Genomic DNA, 20,691 nt, shown 5'->3' with positions numbered 1-20,691 from the left:
TACTGCAGCTGCACTTAAAGAGTATGACGAACTGTTGCAGGCAATTTGCACACATTTATGCTGCGTTCATGTGATGACGGATGTCTAGATCTGGACTGAGGAGTTTTTAGTTTTTAGTTGGTTTTGCTGTTTATGACAGTTTTTGTCGGTGTTTATAATGTGTCATGGGTTATTGACCAATCAGATTGCTTGGTCAGAACTACTAGTTGTATTCTGCAGTGGATTTGAGGTCCACAGCAATAACACTGGCTCCAAAAAGCATCAAGATTTGCAGTGTTTTACTGTAGTTAGGAAAAAAGGACATTACATACATCCCCCAATGTCTTTATTAAGCAAGGACCATGCATAAAAAAACCATTAATCTCAAAATGAGAAAAGTTGATTAATACCAGATTTAACTAATTTAACCCTGCAGTCCCTGGGCAGGTGCAAACAGAACAAATACCTCATGATAATATCAATTATCATACACCATAAAAATATACATTACAACAGATACAAACACATCAACATACCAACACATCCATTAGGTTTGCTACAACTAAAAAAAATCTGGATCATGGTGAAATTAGTGTTGACGTGTGTGGTTACTCAGTGTCCACTTTTCGATACCATGGGAGGAAGTCTCATGGTCTGTGCCTGTTTTTAGCTCAGTTGGAAGCTTATTTCAGTGTTTGATGGCTGTAAGTGAAAAAGCAGATTGTGTAGAAGCACTTTGCCGCAGTGTAATTTGTGTCTGTGGTTTAGAGAAACATAAAGTGCCAACATTTTCTCTGGAAATTTAGTTTCTGAAACACTGAAAGTAGTGTGTGACTGAAGTGTCTTCATCAGGATAAGACTAATATATTTTATAATCACGGGGAGCCACTGCATCATGGCTTGAACTAATAAAAAGATAAGAGTGACATTAATTACTCCGTCCTCACTCTAGATGGCAGCAGGTGAGGAGAGATGGAGGCTTCAGCTTTCATTATGGAAATGTGCAGCATAATCTCAGCTCTGCATATCACACCGAGCTATACAGTCCAGGAAATCTGCAAACTGTGTGTCTGCTGTGAGTCTGAATATCAGCCGGCTGTGCTTTAATCACAGCGTTTATTAAAAATCGATTATATTCAAACATAAACCAGTGAAACCAGTCTCCAGAGCCGCGCTGTCCCATCCTGACAGACTGGAGCTGCTCTGAACACTGACTGCCTTATTTCCTCTGACAATCAATCCCGCTGTTTCTAATTGGACGGGGTATCACCCCCCCCCCCTCCACCTCCTCCTCCTTCCTCCACCTCCTCCTCTTCCTCCTCCTCTGCTCCTCCGGTTTATTGTCACTGACAGTCGGATTATTCCCTCACAGTAGCAGCCTGCTCCTCCTCCTCCTCCTCTTCTTCCTCTCCGTCCGACAATGCGGGCACCAACTAAGGATTTATAATTTCTTCACTCTGCATCGTTTCTTCCTCCTCTTCCTCACGGTAAGACCGATCTCCGCTCGCTTTCTATCACATGTTTTTGCGCTCGGAATATGAGTGTGTGTGTGTGCAACCATGTGCACGTTAGGAGAGTTAAACACACTTGTATTGTGAAGTGTGTTATTAGCGGGAGCTCGTGTGTGATTGAGGCGATCTCTGACGGATCCTCAACTTCCCAAAAAAAAAACCCTGAGAATGCGGATGCAGCTATTTAGAGACTCATGTTTGGCGGATCATCATAACGCTTGTGGTTAAAGACGCGCGCCGTTCACAGGCATCGTGATTACGGGTGTCGGTTTGACACGGACCCGGTGTGTCCTCCCGGAGACGCGCAGTAACGCTCCGGTGTGGTCCCGGGCACCGCTGCGCTCTGCGGGGCTGCAGGAGCGACGAATAAAACCTCCGCAGTCAGTCTGAGCTCTCCCACTCACGTTTTTTATTATAACTGAAAATTAAATTATGCACAATGACACCCCCCCCCACTCTTCCTAATTCCTCTCACTGGAGTAACTCGAGTCCGCTTGAGGTGGGGCCCCTGGAGGACCCCTCTCTGATAACCACTTCCACCACCCACAGCACCCCCCCCAATCTCTCAGCAGCTCCTAAAATTTGGGTGGCATATGGCTGAGTCCTCCCCCAGGCTCACAGATGTTCACTCGTTACATCAGCAGCCTAGTTTGGAGGCAGAAGACACTCAAACTATAGTGTGTGTGTGTGTGTGTGTGTGTGTGTGTGTGTGTGTGTGTGTGTGTGTGCAGGGAGGAGGGTGTTGGTGTCTTTATGGGAAAGTGTGGCTGTGTAATTGGTAAGGTCTGATGCCTCCTGTTCTCACTGGAGGGCTATAATACTCAGCTGAAGATAATCCTATGCAAAAAAAGAGGCAGGGTAATCCTGTGATATGATGCAAATGTCTCAGTCCCTGTAGGAGAAATCTGAGAGGGCCAACGATGTTGTTTAATGGTTCATAACCTGCCTGCCAGGCTTTAATGTAAAGAAACATACTTCCTACGCTCGCCTGCATCACACTCAGCCGAGGCGCTGGAGCTGTAAAATGATCAAAACCAGTGAAAAAAGCATCTGCACCTTTAAATCTGTGCAAAAAGCTCAGATTTTTTTAAATTTCATTTTAAGAGGCTTGAGGATGTAAAATTATCAGACAGTGAAACACCAGGGCTGCAACTAACAGGGTTGTCACAGGAAATCTAATCAAAATTGAATCAATTTGAAGTTTAGACTAGAATCAGAATCAGTCCTTTACTTTACTTATCCCGGGGTTTAATGTGATTTGTTACAGTCGCTCTGATGTATAGTTGTAGAAAGTGGAAATAACACTATGAAAATCAGAAATAAGTACAAATATAAAACAAAAGTATGTGCTTCAATTGAACACCAGTATGTAAAATATGTAAAATGTAAAATATGTGTCATGTGCTGAGTGTGTCAGCTGTGTAAAAATATCAGAATATACAAACATATGTGAAATGCTATGTTACAATGTGCAAAACGAGTATATTACATTTAGAAATATTTAAAAAATGTGCATTAGGTTACAATGCACAACACAATATTTACATAAGTAGAGGGGGGCGACAGATTATCGGCCTGGCTGATTATTGGAGCCAGTATTTGGCATTTTGCTTTTTATCTGTATCAGTGTTTTATTTAACTGATCGCTGATAAAATTTATTAACTAAAACATGCAAAGAAAGTTTCAGCATGGCAGGAGCTTTTACTTTATAAAACCTCAGGGAGATATTTTCATTTAATCATTTTGATTCAAATTTTTACTTTTACTTGACCTCATAAACAAGTTGCTGGGAACTTGATGTATATGATGTTTGAAGTTTTTGTTTTGATTTAACATTTGCTGAAAGCATTATATTAGTTTGTTATATTCCAAATTGCAAATATTGACAGAAAAAATTTCATTTTTATTTTAAATGCATATCGGTTTCAAATATTAGTTATCGCTTTCACTTGTAATCGGAAACTCCCCCCCCCTTCTCATTTTTGGCTGCTGACCATCATCCTCCTGATGCTCGGCCATTTGTGCCGTCTAATTTTTAAGAGGGATGTGTGCTTGTAAAACAGATTTGAGATTTAAATTTCAAACTTTCTTAAAGATGACATGTTTTAATGTTTTCACTTAAAATTGATATTGTTGGATTTTTCATTGTGGAATTAGTATCGATAGATCGATGTATCATCACGTCCATAGTGTGCAGCTGTTTCCTCACTGACAACAAAATAAACAGTTAATTGTTTGAATTTACAAATGCTTTATGTTGAACTTGTGACCGAAACTCTCCTCAAGCACTTTAACTGTGAGCTCCAGCGGTGCAGCGACCTCGTGCTCACAGTTATGGTCTTGAGATTTACAGAATATGAGACAAGCGTCCAACGAGGAGATCCGTCCTCCAGCTGCATGATCTTCACTGTGAAACCTTTCTGCTGGATTAGTCAGGGATGTCAAGTGATGCCGTAACAATCCACCGTCCTCCGTCATGCCTTCACTGATGCCCCCGAAACGGCCTAAAAAGTTGTCAGATCAGCTCTGCTGTGGTGCATCAAATAAGACAATGAACCTCAGCTGCCGGTGCTCAGATGTTACAGCTGATTGTGTAGAGCTTGTGTTTTAACAATTTCAGAAGTTTACAGTTTAGACTTAATTAATGGTAATGAGTGGAAACATTTTAAGACTTCAGGGTCCATTAAAAGGATTTTTTTTTGCCGCAAACCAGTAAGTTTTTAGCAGACACAACATTTAGCTTTTTAATGACTGATTTATAACACTTTATTTCACCGCTCTTACTAGCAAACTTTTGAATGTATCTAACATGTAAGCACATTGTACATATATATTTTTTTATTTCTACTTTTGTATATATTGTATTGTGCATTGTAACATAATGTACATATTTATTTATATTTCTAAACTTTACATACTACTTTTGCACATTGTAATACAGCACAAGGCACATGTTTGTACATTTTTATTTTTTGTACTAAGGGTCGACAGATTATCAGCCTGACCGAATATTGGGGCTGACTTTTGGCATTTTTCTGATTAATGATCACACATGAAATCAATTAATTAAGAAGTGCAAAGAAAGTGTCAACATGGGAGGAACTTTTACTGTTAAAAACGATTACGATTTAAATTTTCAAATGACTATATCAATTATACGAGCAATGATCATGTGTCATCCATGCAAAGTGAAAACATCAATCCATATTATCCTCTTACAGATGTGCCTTTATTTTGAAATTCTGTGTCACCGTCGCACAGCGTCAGGCAGGTGATGGCGAGCAGCTGAGATAAAGACAATGATGAAAATGTTATTTACCTGGGAATAAATCGTCAATGTGAAAATGTTTTGTTTTTGGAGAAACTCGGGGTTAACAGACAGATGTAAACAAAAGCTGTACGCAGGAAACCTGACGTAGTGCCGGGCATCTTACTCTGCTAACTTCTAACAGAAACATTAGCTGCTCTGTTTCAACAACGTTTCACTAGAAAACAAGCATGCAGACTGAAATTCATCTGTGCTGTTCTGTCGGGAGATGCAGGGACTTAAACCAGCGGTGAGTCCGAGAAAGCATAAATAATAAATGTAAACTGGTTCAGTTAGGAGTAGAGCAAAGGCCACTAGCCTCTAAGCTAATTTATGCAATGTAAAATGCCATAGGCTAATGCTACAAATGTTAGCATGTAGTATATGTGGGGGAAACATGACTTAGAAAAGACAGTTATTTTGTCTATAAACATTGACAGTTATCACTGAGCTGATTTTTATACTTTTGTAAAAAGATCTTGTTGTTTTCTTGTCGTTTTGAGGATGTTGAGAAATTTGTCTTTAAGTCAGATAGTCCTGAAGTTTCAGGATAAAGGTCATGGTTTAAGTTAAAATGAAAACTTTTTTTCTCCAGAAAGCATTTTTAAACAGAATGAACCAAATTTAGTATTCACAATTTATGAAAATGTTTTTATCTTTTCTGGCCAAAAGCAAGACAAAGTGGTGTCAGCTTCCTCTGTAACTGAAATTAAATTATCAGATAAGTTCGCTTCATATTGATCACAGGTCCAAAGTACCTCTAAAATTATTATATCATAATGAAACCAGTGATTTCCACCTCTGTTTCCAGAAGCTTTAAATACTTATGAAAAGCATCATCAGGAAAAGTGACGTTGATCCAGGTCTCCGGGGGTCACTTTATTAAGCTGTTTGGTACACTTAAGTCAAAACAAGGGTTTGCTCTCAGCGCACTGTATGCACTGCATCAATCACCCAAACATCACAAGCTGCGTATCAACCAGCCACATCAGACAGGCCGCTGATGCCCCCCCCGCCATTCTCACCGAGATGAGCTTTAAAAAGGAGAGTTTAATCTGGGCTCTGTTGTTGGGTTGGTGGGCTGATTGTGTGCACAGGAAGGCCTACTCGTGTGTGTGTGTGTGTGTGTGTGTGTTTGAACGAGGGTGCTTGGAGTGAGAGGGGTGGGGATTTTAGGAAGCATACTTACATTTCAAAGTAATGGCCTATTTATAGGACAGACAAACAGCGGCGCAGCGAGAGAGCGGGAGCAGAAAAAAGAGCCCAGCGCCTATGGCCTGTTGTTGTTAGCATCGAGGAATGCACCAGTGGTTGTAGTGATAAGGACGGAGTGCATGCACGGCTTGTTCGAAACACACACATATACCAAAGGCTGCACATGCACCGAAACACACACATACAGTTTTATTTATTTACTCAGTGATTACAGTCTCGCACAACAATGCTGCGCACACATGCACCGTTTTGGGATTAATGCTACGGTGCTGTTTTCATCAACACTTTGGAGTTGAGAGATGATAGCGTGCTCTCAGCCCTGCAGCTGGGACACGCAGCACGCCTGATTGTGTACGTGTGTGTCTAATCACAGATGGATGATTATATTATATGTTTGCCTCAGTGTGTGTGTGACCAATCGGCTCCTCTTTTAAACTCGTGTGTTTATGTGTTTCATCAAAGACTTTGATATTAATCATAGCCTCACATGCGTGCAGTGGCGGCCCGAGGCAGACATTGTGACTTCTTGGATGTTAAACAAATTGGCTGTTTTGTATGTGCTACATGAGAATTTACCCAAATGAAATTAAAGTCTGCTGCTTGTATGAGTGTAAAATGTCAGGGAGAGACACACGCTGGTGTCCATGAAAGAGATGACCCAGGAGATTGAAGACTGAAGCTTTGAAATTTTCAGTGATTTCTCGGATTGAACCCAGTTTTGTTTTCAGATGGAGAGAAAAGCTCTGAGACAACTGGGACATGGATTTGTAATAATGGCAACTATAGGCCGGTTCCCATTACAGATTTGCACAAAACTTAGGTGATATTTTAGAAATATGGATAAAACACAATGGTGAGATGACTGTGTTTCCACTGAGTGATGTTCTCTGTCTCCTCCTCTGGTGATAACATGCTAGTAACCATGGCGATGGATGTTCAAAACATTAGCAGCTTTATTTCTATTGCAGCCACCGCACTAGCCGTCATTATTTCCAATCCAAGGCCACGTAGGCGTGTTATGAAGCCATGATGGAAAGATGAGCCCCTTATACGTGGGAGCAGCAACTAATGAGGGATTTCAGGGAGCTGATAGTTCACGATTTCACAGAGGAATTGTGGATTCAATACTTCTGGATGATTGTGGATGATATTTTTATTGAGAATTAACAGTATAAAATTTGGATTAACAAGAGAAAAGGCAGAAAAGCCCCTCTATACATATATATGTATATGTATGTATATCTATCTATCTATCTATCTATCTATCTATCTATATAAATAATCTGAATTTGTATAGCACCTCTCTCACAAGAAATGCAGCCCAACGTGCTTTACAACAAAGAAATGACATACACCAAGTGCTTCACCCACAAGTAAAAATAAAATAAGATCAGAACAGAATAGATAGACTACATCTTCACATGGATAAAACCCTGGTAAATATAGTAAATACTGGTGAAAGTGAGATAAAAATAAAGGTAAAAAATAGAATGCACACAATTCACAACATAAGATGGAAAATAAAACCCACTGAGGTAATATTAATAAAAATTAAGTTAAAATGGTGTTTAAAATGCATCGAATTAAGACAAATATGACCTTTTAACATCTTGCAAAAATAAAACAAATATCTTATTTTTTGGGCGTGATGTCCAGAGTGTTAAAATTTATTCGAAGGCCACAAGTCAGTTTCAAGTCGAGCCAGTTTTATTATAAAGCCCATTATCACATTATCACACTCAGAGGGTTTTACAGCGTACGACATCCCTTTGTCCTTAGACCCTCACATCGACTAAGAAAAAAATCCCCTAGGGCCGGACTAAACCTTACACACCAGCAGGGTCTGAAATTAACATCCGCCAAGCGCTAAGCCATTTAAAAATAGCAGATGGCAGTTAGCAGCTAACTTAAAGCATAAACGTCGGCAAATTGTGAAAACATTGAGGTCCAGGAGCTCCTTATCTTCTGGACAAGATCAGCCGCCATATTACAGACATGTTAAATGATTGTTATGTGATGTCATTGTTGCTGCGTATGAAGCGCTGCTGATGCCGAGGTTTTAGGTCACTCTAGAGGCGACACCGTTAAACATTACGCCACTTTTGTTTCCAGAAAGCAGCTGTTGTTTGATTATTTGCAAAGACAGAATGAAGAGGGGACTTCGTAGCGCCATCTCTGTGTCACTTTACTCTTTTGGATGAAGCTTTAAAACATTTATTTTCAGCATCAGTGTTGGTCTCCAGTCGGGAGAACTGTTGTAATCTGCAGAGTGTACCAGAAACTCCCAGAAACACTTGAGACAAACTTAGATGTTGAGCTGGCATTTTTAATGAGCCTGGTGGCACCACAGGGGATCCTGGAGGAAAAGCTTTCTGTATTTTTAAAAAAAATCTTATCTCCACTTAAAGAAATAGCTTGAAATTCAACTTTCAGATGGTGCAGAGCTCCAGAATCTGCCGGGGGAATGTAACGCCTTTAAAACCAAACGAATCGATCCGTTTTTTAACAACACAAACCTCCCTTGGATAACAATGCTCCGTGTTTGGGTGCTTGACATTTTACTTTGCCGTCCGAGTATTTCATCTTTTATTCAATCTAGCGGCCCATCTTTCTATAACACTTCATATCTACAAACTCTCCTGCGGTTTCAAAATCTTGTGTTGCTGCTGACTTTAATAACTTTCTCTGCAGTTTTTTCTCTGAACTCACAGTGAGAGTGTGTGTGTGTGTGTGTGTGTGTGTGTGTGTGTGTGTGCGTGCGTGCGTGCGTGTACTCATGTACAGGTACACACTCTTCGTTCAAAGCCGAGGCCACTGTCTTTTCTCTTGTATTCACTTTCATTCACATAGTTGGAAAACAGAGAAGGTAGCATAATAAGAGCGATCACATGCAGCAGAGGTGTGTGTGTGTGTGTGTGTGTGTGTGTGTGTGTGTGTGTGTGTGTGTGTGTGTGTATTGAAGGTTGAGTTCTGTCTTGAGTTCGGAAAAGGCAGTGAGCAATTTGGCGAGAAATGCTCCACAAATGACAAGAAATGAGTTAAAGGTAATGTGAAAAAGAGAATTTATTTATTTATTTTTTAAAGGGGAAATAAAAAAAATTATATGTTTAAAATTATGTTACAGAAAAAAATCTTTTTTTTCAACTTTTTAGGGTTCATTTCTTGTTACTTTTTATTTAAATTTTTAGGTTGTTTTGAGCTTTTCACTAATTTGTTGCCTATTTTGGACCATGTATTGGGTTACTCATTGCCTTCTCCCCATAGTCTTGCAAGAAATCAAACCAATTTGCTCAGGTTTCAAACAGTAAAAGAGCAGAGACACTGATTCCCCACTCGCTCAGCTAACATTACCAGGATCATAATAACTTTATTTGAACAGAGTTTACAGAGTGCTTTGACAAACAGGCAAAGCAGAGGCGAGAGGACTTTCTCGCGGAGGTGACATAATCATAAAAGCTGCTGAACTAAGGCCAGACAAAAGAGAGAAACCATTACAAAACAAAAATAACACCAACAACCCATACCAATGAGAGTAAATGCAGCTCGAAGAATATTAACAGTGTAGAAAATAAACAATTGTATTAATAATAGCATTAAACATGGCCGGGGCAGAATAAACGAAAACAATAAAAGATAAGATAAAAAACATACTAAAATAGGTTAATAAAATAGACAAATTTGCTATATCTATTGTGCAACAGTTTGTATAACAGTACATGGCACAACAGGAGAGCTCTGTTACAAAGTGTGGTGAAACTCACTGTTACACATTGAAACACAGAAGCTTTAAAATAACGCACTGTAGCTTTGACTCAACACGCCGCAGAGGACGGTGGCATCCAGACCTGAAGCGAATGTCTGCTGAAGAATGGAGGCATTGTTCACATCAGCAGAGCTACGGGAAAAAAACAAAATATTTTCCATGAAATGCCCTCTTACATAAGCTCTCCCTTTTTTTATCATCTTCACGGTCTTGCTCTTGTTTTCTCTCTTCCTCACAGAAATTGAGGTCAGCGTTAATTGAAATGCAGACACCTATTAATTAGTGAGAGGATTTCTCCCTCTCTGTCTCTCTCTCTTTCTGTTTTCTGTCTTCCTCTGTCTCTTACATGGTTTCATAACTGTTTTCTGTCTCGTGTTGAATCTCTGTTTTTTTTACCTTCCCTCTCACTCCTCTCCTCTCTCTGATTCCCTCATTTTTCGGGCCTCTCTTGATGATTGATCAAGCTGTTTTGGTCTGAACACGCAGCTTTGAACAGCCGCTCTCTTCAAGGAGTTTCACAAGTCGTCCTCCTGTGAGATGGAGCTGGCTGCGGATTAATCCAAATCAAGTCCAAACTGTGCGCAGCCCCACTTTCTCAGGTCGCTGATTATTTATCAGACAGCCAGTCAGCTTGTTGTCAGGCAATTTGTTAATTAATGGAACTTGGGAGGATGTGAGTGTGTGTGGCGGATGACGGATGATTAAAGATGAGTCACAGGGGATATTGATGGTTGGGGGGATGGCTCGGCAGGTCACGCTGTGTAACTGGACATAATGACACCGTGTCCCAACAGAAAACGAGCGTCCAACTATCACATAGCTTCATGTTACACCACAGCTTGCTGTCCACATTAAATCCAATAAATATGCACCTCTGCTACATCATGTGAACAAACAACATGTGTGCTCAAGATCAGACTGGAGGTTTTAACGCTTAAAACATGAGTTTTAACGTGACTTGCTGTCTCCCTGACTTTGCACCTTACTTTATAAATCAGATAATAATTAGTTGAATACCCCTTCTGTAAACCATCTTTAAGGTGATACCACAATTATCATCATAGATCATCAGACCGATTATTGATGATAAATTAACAGCTCTCACATTTAAACAGACTTTTCAAATTACTGCACAGTTCAAGATAAAATAAAAAGATCCTGAACAGGAAAATAATGGCTTAAATGTAAGCTGAATTATGATAACAACATGATGCGCGCTGACATCTCCAAATGTCCACTCCAGCGTGGACATGTCCAACAGCCCGCTCCAGCGTGGACATGTCCAACAGACCGCTCCAGCGTGGACATGTCCAACAGCCCGCTCCAGTGTGGACATGTCAAACATGCTGCTCCAGCATGGGTAAATCTGTGATAGTCCGCTCCAACACGGATATGTGCGACAGCACGGACATGTCCAACAGCCCTCTCCGACTGGGGCAGCTCTACAAACTGTCTCACTCCTGCGAGGTTTTCCAATAAAACACCTGTCATTATGCGCGGCCAATACGCACGGAGGTGGCTAATAATAGCGCCCATACCACTGATTCATCACATCTACCTGTAAGCCAGGCATCACCAACTGGCGGACCGCGGTTCGAATCCGGACCAAAACATCGTCCTATCTGGACCCGTGGCCAAGTTGTAATAAAGTGTAAAGTGTAAGCGCTGAGCTCTCATTATTATTACCAGGGGCAGATGTAATTTTTTGGGGGCCCGGGGCCACAAGCACATGAGCTTATTTTCAGCCTTTCTCTAACTGGAAATGTTGGCAGGCTGTTGGCAGCTATAGGAGAAGTAGGCCGACTCAAAAGTTGACAAAGAAATTTCACAGATGATTCACAGAAGTTGAAGTCAGAGTCCTGCAGTCAGGAGAGGTTGGACTATTATCAGCACAATGTGCTTAAATTTACCTGAAGTTTGTTTCAGATGGAGCTTTTCATTTTTATATAATGCTGGAAAGTTTAATAAATAATTATAAATCATATGTCTATTACACTCCAACACACCATGGTCACATGACACTGTGTCAGTGAACTATGAGGGCAAAAAACAAACCACAAAAACAGGACAGTGCACGTCTGTCGTAGGTTAAACACAAATATCAGCAGATTAAGAGGCGTTTCTGTTGTTTGGATCCTATGGAGCTTTGCTACAGTCATTAACTGTGAGATGACATAATTTACTGCTGCAGCTGCAGGGAGGCAGCGTAACGTGAAACAGCTTATTGTTTCGGTAACTCGTCTCTCTCTTTCTTTCTTTTTACTGTACAGACAAACACAAACAGTGCACAACTTGTTTTGTCACTTTGTGGGTTATAGAGTATATTTGTGTACTGATATTGAAACATTTTTTTCCTGAGTTTCTGAAGAAAGCGATGCAAACACTGTGTATCATTCACTCCCTGTGATCTGTTTCCTGTCTGCTGTGGATGTTGATAGTGGGTAACACTCTCTCGTACTCGTCCTTAAGTCTCCTAAAAGAAAAGTAAGAAAGTTTTGATGTAATTAGGTGAGGAGGAGGCTGTAAACATGTTGTTCAAAAGCTGTACTTTTGCTACCATCTGTTCACTCAAAATTCAGCTGATAATTATCAGGGGAACTTCCCGCCGTCACACCTGTGGTTTGGTTCATGTGGTCCAGACCACGTGAATACAATGAGACACTGTGTTTGGTTCTGATCAGGTTTCTGTTCACACCATATTTTTGTTTGATTCATTTTGTTTAGATGCGTCATGAGGACCCACATAGTGAAATTAAATTTTGGTGACTAATGCAGAGTCCAATCAGCGGCCTGAGACCCTCCTTTTAAGGTGTTCTCAGTTTGGTTGTTCAGTCCACACTTAAGTTCAACTGACAGCTTTCACACCAGTGCATGGTTCCCATGGTCATGAAATTCCTGGAAAAGTTATGAATGTGGCCTGGAAATGCTTTGGAATTTAATGAATGTTGCGGAAAAGGTTTTGAATAATCCTTTTTTTGTGGGGTATTTTTCAAAATATGTTCATAAAAATCCATGTCTGTGTATTGACTGATCGATTGTTTGACCAATTGTTTTGATCATTTTAGTAAATTGCTCAGGCTCCTCACCAGCAGGCTCGCTGTCTCACACTAGCAGCTTGTAATAAATACGCTTAAATCTAAAAAATAGACAACTAAACATTTCCTTTTTAGAGGCCGCAAAACAAGCTGTTTTATACATACAAAAAAAATCTAAAAAAAACAAAACAAAACAAAAAGAAAGTTGCAAATTCTCACAGTGGAGAAGCTGAAAATGAGAATCTCAACTTAATTTTAGTTATTTTCAAAAGTGAGACTTTTTCTGCATATTTCCATGAAAAAAAAAATAGCACTTCAACTTTCAATTATAAAAAATTAAAAATCAACCAAAAATAACTATATTGTTTTATTACTTTATGGGTGATTCTGCCTGATAATAATAATAATAATACTAATAATAATAATAATAATAGTTGGTTAATGTACCATGAAAATCTCATACTGTTGTAACCTAGTCAAAATAGCTGAAATCAATTGTCTGTGACTGATCGATTATTTGACTAGTTGTTGTGATCATTTCAGTAAATTGTTCTGGATGTTCTGCAGTAGGCTCGTTGCCTACTGCATTCCTGAGAATAATCAAGTAAGCGTCAGTTCTTTAACAGGAAATCCTCATGAAACTGAGAAGCCTAAGAACAACTTGTTTCATTTGTAAAAACCAGCAGCAGAAATAATCCTGGTTTGTGCTCATGACTGTCTGCGGTTCGTCTTAAATATGTCATGATTGGCTGTTGTGTTTGTGACGTTGCCTCGTGGAAAAGCATCCCCGCTGCCTTTTCTGCTTTATTGCTTTTTGTTTACTCTGAACATGTTTTTGTGAAATCCCGTCCTCTGGCTCAAAGTTGACAAACACGTCATCGTCTCTTTCAATTTCCCCTTTTTCCTCCTTTTTCAGCTGTAATAGAAGCTTTTGAAGAGCCAAATTTCCGCAAAAGCTTGTGTCGATATTTTGCTGCCCCCTTTCATATGGAGTCGTATTGGTTCTGAGTTGTTGTGAGTAAACCACCTGCCTCGGCCCTGACAAAGAAACTTTTGATGGTATTGACTGGATATGTGGTCTAATGGATGTGAAGACTCGATATCATTCTGCTGTGCACAAAAGCCGGCTTCATAAAAATACACTCAGAGGTTGTGCTGCTGTGAAAGTGCCGTCCTCTGATGTGTGTTTGAGTGTGTAAGTGAGGAAGCCGGACCTGTGAGCTGCAGAGCCTGAAGGAAGGCCAAGAGTGGAGGGGTAGAGAGCCTCTTATCCTAATGCACTTAAAGTCTCCGGAGGAAACCAGAGAGAGGAGACGGAGGGGGGAAGGAAGAGACAGAGAGAGAGAGAGAGCAGCCATGTCTTGTATTAGAGTGTGTGTAAGTGGGGGAGACGAGTGGACGAGAGATAAGATGTAGAGGAGGGGATGAGTGTGAGAGTAAAGGCGGCGGTGAGCCATCAGATAGTGAAGGTTGGAGGTTAATAACTCACCGTGGTGAGAGCTGGAGGAGAGACTCAGAGGAGCAGGAGGAGAGGTTATGACGAGTGACGTTTGAGATGTAATCCAGTTCCCGGAGTCTGCATGGATACTGGAGCTGCAGGGGTGTAACGATCACAAACACAGTCGCCAGAATAAACGTGGGCATTGTACGTTTCTGCAAGGTACAAGGTAGATTTATTGGTCATTTTTTAAACATAGTTATTGGATGAGTTGATTAAAATCAGCAGCTGCTGTGAAAAATCCATCCGGTTGCTTATTGCTGCAAACGGCATCATTCAGTTCCTACAGTGCATTTTTTGAATTCGCATCAGATTCTTGTGTCCTGTCGGCTCTGAACAAGGTCCGCCCATCCAGTGCAGAGCAGTCTCTGATTCGTTGCAGAGTGAGTCTTAATCGCATCTTATCCACTTTATTCTCCCGCGACCGGACATTAGCCAGAAGAAGGCTTGGTAGAGGAACAGCTCTCGGTCAGTCGGGTCAACCTCGCCCTGATGCCGGCTCTGCTCCCTCTCTTTGTCCGGCACTTTCGGTTTTGTTTCTCCCCTCTGGTCTGACTGGCCGCTCGGCGTATGTCATTGGTGGGGATCCTCTTGCAGTCTGCTGCATTCAGTCCAAGCCTACATGACTTTTCCCGATGTTGATAAGTGCTTCTCTACACACGACATAGTCATAGCAACCTAAGCTATTACATGGTGTTCGATGAATACAATGAATATGTTACATTTATACATTATGATGTGACAGATTCATTAAAGCTTTATGTTAATCCCCTCCACTTTACGATAACAGTCAGCTCAGATATACATAGCTCAGAACTATATCACATAAGAAGCTTTATATAATGCGCAAAAAAATTACAAATGTAACATTTTCATGGTTTTGCAGAAATGTACAATGCCAGCACTTTCTTGTGCTGTCTGTGCTGTGATTTGGTTCATAATGAGATACACTTTTCACAAACTCTTACTGGAAATATGCAGCTCTTATAGGCTAGAAGTAAGTTCAGTTGCATAAAATGTGAAAACTTCAGTGAAACTGGAAAGTTTGTGTTTTTTGGTTGTCAGACTGGTTTCAAAATGCAAAAAATGGATTTTCTTTAAAGATCCACCAAAGATATGTTTTAAAACAGACTACAACTGGATGGAATTTATTCCTCTTGTGGAGTTGATTTTAACATTATCTGCTCTGGTCAGTGATTTTAATCCCATCCAGAGTGCATGCATTGGTCATTTTTCACCCCCAACTCATTTACATTACAGCCTTAATTACCTACTCTTTAACAAACTCACTCGTCCTCCTGTAATTTAAATAAAATAATATTTCATTAACCCAAATCCTGCAGGATTGTATATTTTGTTTAAGTGAGATTTAAGGAGAGCTCAGAGAAACTTTCCTCTTAAAGCAGACAAATTTGAAAATAAACTCTGAACTTCACCTTGCAGAGTTGATGTTTGCACAAACATGAAAAACATTTAAATGAATAACTTAACTTCTTTTACAAGTAAAACTGTGTCTGCATGAAACTAACCTGAAGAAGGGAAAAGGTTGAAATAAGAGGAATAACCTCGTAAAGATTCATATTCATGACAATCAGCTCAAGCTGAAAATGTTTCAGTTGGATATTTGTAATTATTTTGAGTTGTGCTGGTATATACAGACAGGAGCCGAAGGGAAAAGGTCTCAAGGAAAGTTTTGAACTCAGTTTAAGAGACTCACTCCGAGAACTCGCTCATCGACTGCTTGTGGTCAGAAGCCAAAGACTGAGCATTGATCGCAGCAGTCAAAGGAAGCCAAAAATGAACTTCTCCTTGTATCTAAATGCAGCTTGATCACTATCCTGGAATAAGAAGTCAGATCAAACTGACAATCTGACTTCAATAAAAGCTCCTCTGTGGCTGCTGCTGCTCCTCACCGCTCACACAAAGCCAATCAGCCAGACATGGGGGAAATTTTAATAAGGGATGCACCGATTGCGAAATTCTGTGGAGATAGAAATGTTTTTTTGTTGTTAAATCTTCATTTAAAAAAAGAACTGAACTGTTTTAAAGTCATTCAACTACTTTGCATGAGCACAAATAATAAAAATAATAGCATCTAAAACAACTGCTTCAAAAGCCTTTTTATTGTATATAATATATCATAACTCCCTTTCTAATGTCTGTGTTATATTGTGGTGTAATCATAAACAAATTTCTCCTTCAGACAGCTGTATTTATAAAGTTTTACATTATTTATTAAGCATTTTACAAGATTCAATTTAAAAACATGAGAAAGTTATAGTTTACTTTTGCCCAATTTACTGAAGAGAGCTTCAGTGCAGCAGGGTTTCCCACACATCCATCCATGTGTGACTCTTTTTTGGATCAACAAGCTCTATTTTGATGTTTTGTGCACTCTGGCACCTTATGGATACTAAAAGTACAAAAACTATTCCCAGTGTGATTCATTTTATTTCTATTGTGAATTAGAAAATGTTTGGGGCCCACGAGGCGTGAGTTGAGTTTCACTGATTTAAAGGTTGTTTGAAGGATAAAATGGTGCATTTCAAATTTGAAAGATTATTTATCATTCATTTTTCTTGTATTAAAATTTTGTGCAAACATATTTCATCATCACTGTCCTCTGTGTATGGTGTTCGTTGTGTATATGCTGCTATACTGAAAGTAGTCAGGTGTGTATGTATGTGTGTGTGTGTGTGTGTGTGTGTGTGTGTGTGTGTGTGTACAGAAAAAAGAGAGAAAACAGCGCTGTAGAAATCAAGTGTGTTATCTTGTAGATGTGAAGCACTTTGAGGTCCTCTGTTCCGTTTCACAGCACCATTTTATATCACAGAGCACCACAGTGTACTTTATATCTCTACTTCGGCACACATCAGCAACTTCTCAGATTGTGACGCGCGCTTCTGCAGCCTGATTCTCGAGGCGCTTTGTGAAATGGAGTCTTGTTATGAAGCAGCTTCCACTGCAACAAGAAGGGCATTTCTTTCTGCAGAGAGCGAGGGCGTAGCGTGTCAAATTAAGCCCGGGCCCCCACTGTCTGCCCTATAACACAAACCGGTCCCTGTCTCCTCCAAACAGTGATAATATAATTGTGCTAAAATGATCTTTGTTCATGTATCATGGTGTGTTGAGACATAAACAAGGGAAATTTCCATGTGAAGGATTGCGTGGCTGTCAGGCAGCGGGGGGTTAAGAGGGATTTTTGTCGAGGCCATTTGTGTTTGCTCCTCTTTAGCGCTGCCTTTTTGTCGGGAATGCAACACGATTTTCCTTCCATTCATGTGTGCAATCCCTTTTGTTTTCTTAAAGACCAGCCTAAAACACATGTTCACATTTGGACAAGCGAGGAGATGTCATCTTTTGTTTACCGAGCGGCTTTTTGTGGTGTGTTGACTGCAGAAAAAGCTCTCTGGTTCAGGTTTGCTGGTGAGCTTCAAACGAGCCTCCACTTTACTGACGATGTTAACAGCTGCTCTCTGTTCCCTCCAAAGCACCACGATCACCGTTCACCATATTTTACAGTACTTAAACTCCAAATGCTCTCAAGGAAACACAAGTCAGCTCCGGCAGGCTGTGGGCATGTTGCAGGAGCGAGCAGTATAAGCCATCACAGTTGTTTGCCGAGGTGGATTTACATTTCAATGTAAAGAAACGACACTTGTGTTATCTCTGTGAGCAAACATCAAACAGGACTCCGGTTTACTTGAGGTTCTCGAGTCCCTGCTGCTTGGCCTATAAAGCCAGCCTCGCTCTCCCCTCATCCGCATAATCGAGTTGAACACGAGCATGGCTTTCTCATATCTAATGTAGGACCAGGCAGCCACTCAGACGCTCACACAGCCAATGGATCTGGGTCAAACGGCCTCGGCGATGAGACAGAAAGGGACAGTTGTTTTTTGCCTTTTGAAGTTAATGCAAGTCACTGAGCCCCAGAAAACATCAATAATGTCAAAATGTGTTTGTTAGTGGAACGGCCTCACTGCGCCGAGACGATCAATCCGGCGTCTCCCAACAATTTTGTCCTCAGATTTTCTTGCCTGCAGACTGTTTGGACTGTCGGGCCGTGACAGAGAGGAGGACGACTGGAAGAAATCGATTGTATATGTAAAAAAAAAATCATTCGAATAAAGAGACACAGATGGATCATCTGCGTATTAGATGTACGAACTCATAAGCTATGAGTTTATTTTTCTCAGTACTTATTATCTAATAAACATGATGGAACATGTTCAATATCACAAAATGCTGCTCTGAGGGTAAAATGCTTCTAACAGTCTAAGTCCACCCAAAACACCTCTTTTGCTAAAAATTTAAACTTGGCTACAAGACTTTCATATGCTTTAGGAAGTTATTAACCCCTTAGATCCTGCCCTGATATTATGCACACTCATATTGCTCTGCGCACAAAATGGTAAAATGGTAAACGGACTGTACTTGTATGACGCTTTTCTCGTCTTTTTGACAACTCAATGCCCTTTTCAAAACTACAAAAAAAATGTTAATCATTAATATGATTTTCTACTTTCATTGAGTTTATTTTTTCAACCAACATCAGTCCTAATCATAAATATCAAATATTCATGAAGTTTCAGAATTTTAAAATGCCAGGTTTTTGTCATGATGCCACTGTTTTTAGAGTAAAAAGTAAAAAAAAGAAGAATTTTCAGTATATTGCATGCAAAGATATGTCAGTGGTTAGCAGCTACATTGACTGTGACAGGTCACCTAGTGGAAATAGCATGTATTTCCTCCATATGCCAAATATGGTCAAAATGACCTCATCAGGTGGAAAATAGTCAAAATGACAAATTCAGTCAAAAGCCCAGAATGACACCCAGAAATAATACAAGTCCTGTTTTTCTGCTCTGATGGCTGTGGGATCAAAAATGTCAGTTTGAATGGGTTTCAATGGAGCATTTTTGGACCTGAACAGTCTGAATGTAACTATTTAGTTTCCACAGTGTATTTTAGACTTATTGTAGGAGCTGAGCTGCAAATTCACTGATTACACTCAAATACACAATCTGGACTACATTTAGGACACATGCATGATCACAGCCAAAAGTTTAAAAAAGGAAGAAAAACATGTAATTACTGCAAGGTAATGAGTAGGGATGGATATCGTTAAGATTTTAATGGTTTTACTCTTGTTGATACTGCTTATCGTCTGGATTGAAGAGTAAAAATGGAGCACAGACGAACGTTTTAATCTTGTTGCAAATTAAAAACAGTGGTGGTGAGATAAAAACTGTTAAAGACAATGTTATGCAACCTAAATAAGCAAGAAATATGTTTTCTTAAAATCTCCAGTACAGATAGTAGAACCATTAACGTCAGAGCTTTTTGATCCTCCTTTCTTTAATAATTCACCACTGGGGCACGTTTAATACTAGGTTTTGTTAGCCATCCCTACTTATGAGACATAAATGAGCGAGAGAATGACACGACAGTTAAACCGAACGAGCCCTGCTTCTCCCCTCATGTCTCGTCCAATCAATAAAAGAGAAAAGACGAGGAGAGGTATAAAAAAAGAGTGAAATAAAGCAGAAACAGTCCAGTTGTTCCAATATTCAACAATTAAACAGATTGTGAGGACTGAATTTGATCAAATGAAAAGGTAGGCGTTGTTTGTGATGGACGAGAATCGCTGAAGAATCCCGTTGCCTGTCTGGTGCCAAGAGCATCGCTCAGTAGGTGATGTACACGGCTCCGAAATAGATCATATGCCTTTTTGCACCTGGAGCACAGTTACCGTGGAAACAGACAACAAATCTTGGCTCGGAAAGAAGAAATATCAACATTTATAGGTCTTCCATGCTCCAAAATATAAATACTCCAGAGGTAAGACACACCAGTGTTGAACATTTATTTGGCATCAAATACTGATTAAAGACTAATAATAATGTGAGGAAAAAATAGTTATGAACAGTAAAATGTTTATTTCCTTAAAGAGGCAGTGTGTTGCTGATGTATTTATTTTTCTCTTGTAGTCATTTGCATTTTGACAGAAGTGGACAAAAATGTTGATGCTCAGATGCTTCACATGTCATGTAGTTTAGATAAAGTGAAACAGAGCCTCACTTTTTATTCCTTTTTATTGGGGATTCACCGATAGCGAAATTCTGGGCCGATGTTTAACGGTTAACGATAGCCCAGAGCCGATAGCTGATATTGATACTTTTTTTGTTTTGATTTAAATTGATCTTTTTGTTGTTATTTTTCCCACTTTTGTGCCAAGGAAACAAAGCAGTCTTCATCATTAAAAACAGCTGAATTGTTTTAAAGTCATTCAGTCCTTTATTACGCTACCTTTGAATGACACAAATTCAACCGTACAGATTTATGAGACGACCTTTAAAACAGTCATACTCAACTCTTGACG

At 39.9% G+C, this 20,691-nt stretch overlaps 1 protein-coding gene across 1 annotated transcript in view; it reads left to right on the top strand.

Annotated features, from left to right (window-relative positions):
- Positions 1-1,338: 1,338 nt before the first annotated feature.
- LOC121961038 (poly(rC)-binding protein 4-like) overlaps positions 1,339-20,691 on the top strand; it is a 147,394-nt gene continuing 128,041 nt past the window's right edge. Inside the window, 1 exon segment of the mRNA XM_042510923.1 lies at positions 1,339-1,466. The gene's annotated coding sequence lies outside the window, so the exon portion shown is untranslated.

This window comes from Plectropomus leopardus, chromosome 2 (genome assembly GCF_008729295.1).
Source record: "Plectropomus leopardus isolate mb chromosome 2, YSFRI_Pleo_2.0, whole genome shotgun sequence".
NCBI classification, from domain to species: Eukaryota; Metazoa; Chordata; class Actinopteri; order Perciformes; family Serranidae; genus Plectropomus; species Plectropomus leopardus.
This window is presented reverse-complemented; position numbering and strand designations above follow the sequence as displayed.